Genomic DNA, 4,879 nt, shown 5'->3' with positions numbered 1-4,879 from the left:
ACCTCATTCATTTTTTCTTCATGATTCATTTCTCCATCCCTCCATTCATTTATTCCTTCATCATTTTGAGGGCCAGCTCCCGCGAGGCTATTGTGAGAGGATCCAGGGCCGAATGAAAGACCTGTCCTTGTCTGACCCATGAGGGAGTTGAGGTCTCTGAGCCGTCTTCTAACTCCGAGATTCAGTGAGATTCACGAACGGAGGAATCCTCTGCAAGGATCCCTTTATGTTATCCTCCAGTTTACTTTTTATTTTATTTTATTTTTATCCAAGCAGCTTTCAAATAAACGAGTAGACTTGAATCAGGGTCCTGTCGCTAAACCTTCTAAACTCAGAGGGCCTCCTGGAAGAGAGGTTCAAATAAAAATAAATGAATGGGCCAGGTGCGGTGGCTCATGCCTGTAATCCCAGCACTTTGGGAAGTCAAGGTGGGCGGATCACCTGAGGTCAGGAGTTCGAAACCAGCCTGGTCAACATGGTGAAACCCCGTCTCTACTAAAAATACAAAAATTAGCCGGGCATGGTGGCGGGCACCTGTAATCCCAGCTACTCGGGGGGCTGAGATGGGAGAATCGCTTGAACTTGGGAGGCAGAGGTTGCAGTGAACCGAGATTGCGCCACTGCGTTCCAGCCTGGGTGATGGAGTGAGACTCTGACACACACACACACACACACACACACACACACACACACACACTCTGAATGGGGGATTTGCCGAGCCTTTCCAGGATCACCCATGGAAGTTAAATGTGTTCCCTTCCAGGTATCCTGTCCATATCCGGCCCCCAGCCCACAAGCTAGAGACTCTGGAGGGGCATGAGGCCAGCCTGCTAAGAGTGCTAATTCGTCCTACAGTGATGCATTGGAAAGCCGGGGAATTCTGTCACCCATAATTCCAGTTCCCTTTCCTTGAACCTTCCAGAGAGGTGCTTTCCATGCTTATTGCATTAATCTTCCCAAGAACTCCTCTGGATGGGCATTATCCAGCTCATTTAACAGATGAGGCTGAGGCTCACAGTGGTCAATAAACTTGCCAAAGGCAAAAACTAAGGCTCCTACCTACCTTTCTCTAACATTAAAGACCCAGCTCCTTTCAGTAGTGGGACTGTCTCTCCCTGTTTTAAAGCAATACACTTCTCTAAAACAAAACAAACAAAACAAAACTTAGTCCACCCGTACCCTCAACACTAAATCAGGAAAATGAGCCTGGAATGAAAGTCTACTTCTTATCAGCTATGTTGGGCCACTGGGCTAAGCCATCAGTGCGAGAGGTGAAGGTAACAAAGGAGACAGCTAATAAAGATAGATGAAAAATAGCCTTGTGAAATAACATAAGAAGGGTTAAAAAAAAAAAAAAAACCAAAAAAACAAGGAAGCTCAATTGTAACAGATGTACCACACTGTTGGGGGATGTTGATAACGGAAGAGGCTATGTATGTATGGGAAATCCCTGTACTTTACTCTCAATTTTTGAGTGATCCTAAAACTTCTCTGGAAAAAAATAGTCTTTTGGTTTTTTTTTTTTTTTAAAAGGGGGCCAGGCACGGTGGTTTGCGCCTGTAATCCCAGCACTTTGGGAGATCTAGGTGGGAGGATCGCTTGAAGCCTGGAGATTGAAACTAGCCTGAGCACCAAAGCAAGAGTCCATCTCTAACAACAACAACAACAAAATTAGCCAGGTGTTGTGGCAGGCACCTTTTGTCCGAGTTACTTGGGAGGTTGAGGTGGGAGGATGACTTGAAACTGGGCCGCAGAGTGAGATCCTGTCAAAAAAAATTAAAAAGGCAGGCAGGCAGGCAGGAAGGAAGGAAGGAAAGAAGGAAGGAAGGAAGGAAGGAAGGAAGGCAGCAAGGAAGGAAGGCAGGCAGACAGAAAGGCAGGGAGGCAGGCAGTGCTGATACATGTTACAACATGGATGAACCTTGAAAACACTATGTTAAATGAAAGAAACCAGTCAAAAAGAACTGCAGATTGTACAATTCCATTCATACAAAATTCCATTAATATGTCCCAGAATAGGCAAATCTTTAAAATAGATTAGTGGTTGCCTACGGCAGGGGAATGGGAGGGGATTGAGAAGTGATGGCTAAGAGGTGTAATGGTCTTTGGGGTCTAATGAAAATGTTCTCAAATTGTGATAATGGAAGTACAATTCTGTGAATATATAAAAGCCATTGAACCGTACACTTTAAGTGGGTACATTGTATGGCATAGGAATTCTATCTTAATAAAGCTGTTAAAAGATTTTGAAAAATTTTACTTTCTGTAAAAAGGTTGAAATAAAAATATCTGGAGCACAGAGATTGTCTTATTCATGTTTGTATTTCCTGGAGACTTTTAACAGAAACTCACACGCAGTAGGTCCCCAATAAACAGTTAGTTAATGAACTTAATTAAAAAATAACTGAAAACAACAACAGCACAATGAGCCAACAGATGCCAGATCACATCTTTGTGGTTTTTTTTGTTTGTTTTTTGTTTTTTTTTTTGAGATGGAGTCTGGGCTGGCCCTGTCGCCCAGGCTGGAGTGCAGTGGCCGGATCTTGGCTCACTGCAAGCTCCGCCTCCCAGGTTCATGCTGTTCTCTAGCCTCCAGAGTAGCTCGGACTACAGGCGCCCGCCACCATGCCTGGCTAATTTTTTTATGTATTTTTAGTAGAGACGGGATTTCACTGTGTTAGCTAGGATGGTCTCGATCTCCTGACCTCGTGATCCACCCACCTCTGCCTCCCAAAGTGCTGGGATTACAGGCTTGAGCCACTGCACTTGGACTAGATCACATCTTATTAGTGACGTAGGAGTGTGCAGAGATAAGAAGTGAACTGAGTATGACGAGCATAATGAGGAAGGGGTGCCAGAAAGAAGGAAGTCTGCAGATGGATTTTGATTGAGATGCTGGCTGGGTATCACTTAGCACAACCTTTCCCACTGGGAGAATAGCTTGAACAAGGAAGAGAAGTGGTTGGTATGAGGAAAACTTTTGAGAGGCTACCTAGGTTTGGAAACAACAATGACAATGATATTTACCCAAGGAAAAGAAATGAATGAGATGAAAGTCAGATTAAATCAGATGAAATAAAAACACATTGACCTACAGTGATATCTCTTCCACAGAAATGCTGGACTATCGACTAACGGCGACTTAAACAAATCTGATCACAATTTTAAATTAACCTCACCTTTCCTGAAACCTACCCCCTCAAGGTAAAAGCAAGCCACAAGAGATAAAAATAAAACACAAGAAACAGCTTTAAATGAATCATGTAAACACCTGCCACATTTTTTTAGTGAGGTGTTTAGTGAATCTGTTTCTGAGGAGCAATCCCAAGTATGATTGCAGCAAAGAGGTACTCAGTTTGATTTACAGATTAGTGTTGTGAGAGCTGAAGACAATGGAAAATTTTTTGCATTAGCAGGATGTGACATTTTTGTTGAGCTCGGAATTATAGTTCTTCTTTCTGCAAAACTGCAGATGTATATTTGCATGGGCATCGCCTGTGCCTATAAGAAGGAATTTGTGATAGAGCTAACTTCAGGTGCAATAGAACAGATGCCAGAGGAATCTTTTAGGAGAGCAAACACCTGCTGTGCTCCTGGAGGGATACAGAGTTCCTGGATAGGATGCCATTCATACAAGGAAGCACCTGGGACCTGCTCCCCTAGCTCCGATCATCCAATCCGAAAGTAGCAGCTTTTCTCCAAACTTTTACTCCAGACACCTCCGGAAGGCTTGACTGAACTTCCAATCTCATCCTGTGTTCTCTAACTGGCTTTCAATCTGTTTGTTGCTGTTTTTTATTTACAAATATGACTGAATAAAGCAAGTTTTAAAATGAAGATGCTCCTAGTCTTTCCTTCTTTTCCAAGAAGAATGTTGTCTTTTCCTACTTGGTTTTCTGCCCACAATCACTGACCTTTGAGTAGTGCTTGTGTCTATCATGCCCCATTCCTAGACTTGCTTGATAAAAACAACTGGATAAAGCAATGGGAAGAAAAAAAGATCTACAGAAAAAGCGAAGGACTTAGGTAGATGGACTATATTTATCACCCAGATAAAGATGAATAAGAAAAAAATTCCATACTCTGGGAGATATTGGTCAAGATGTTTTGAGAGGTGGGTTGGGATTTAGCAAAATAAGAGGATTCACAGGATTGTGAGACATAAGAAGAAGAAGAATAGGAAAGGGGCTGGGAAAAGTGTTACTAACAATATGAGTTGGATACTCTCATATTTTCCAAGAAGTAGTTTCGGGTCCTTTTCAAAAATTATTTGTGGCTCTTTGGTTGTATTTATTTGAAAGCTACTTCTTTTAGCAACTGGACTACATGGAAGGAGGATGTACTATGTTTGCACAGATTAACTTTCTTTTTTTTAACTTTAAGTTCTGGGACACAGGTGTAGAACATGCAGGTTTGTTACATAGATATACATGTGTCATGGTGATTTGCTGCACCCATCAACCCATCATCTAGGTTTTAAGCCCCACATGCATTAGGTATTTGTCCTAATATTCTCCCTCCCCTTGCCCCGCACCCCCCGCAGATTAAATTTTTGAATGCCTAACATGGTTCTAGAAATTTTGCAGTGATTATCTCATTTTATCCTTAAAACTATCCTGTGAGATAGATAATATCGTGTCTGTTTTATAGATGAAGAAGTGAAAGCTTAGAGAGGTTTTGCAAATAACATAAATGTGTATTAGTGAAAAAGTCAAGATTTGAGCCCAGGTTTTCTGACTGCAAGCTCAAGGCTTTTTCCACCCGTGCCTTGTCACAGTAGATGACTATGTGTCATTCCTCACTGCATGAAGCAGTGTTCTATTCTCATTGCACATGTCATTCCTCACTGCATGAAGCAGTGTTCTATTCTCATTGCACA

Source organism: Mandrillus leucophaeus, unplaced genomic scaffold (genome assembly GCF_000951045.1).
Source record: "Mandrillus leucophaeus isolate KB7577 unplaced genomic scaffold, Mleu.le_1.0 Scaffold20, whole genome shotgun sequence".
NCBI classification, from domain to species: Eukaryota; Metazoa; Chordata; class Mammalia; order Primates; family Cercopithecidae; genus Mandrillus; species Mandrillus leucophaeus.
This window is presented reverse-complemented; position numbering follows the sequence as displayed.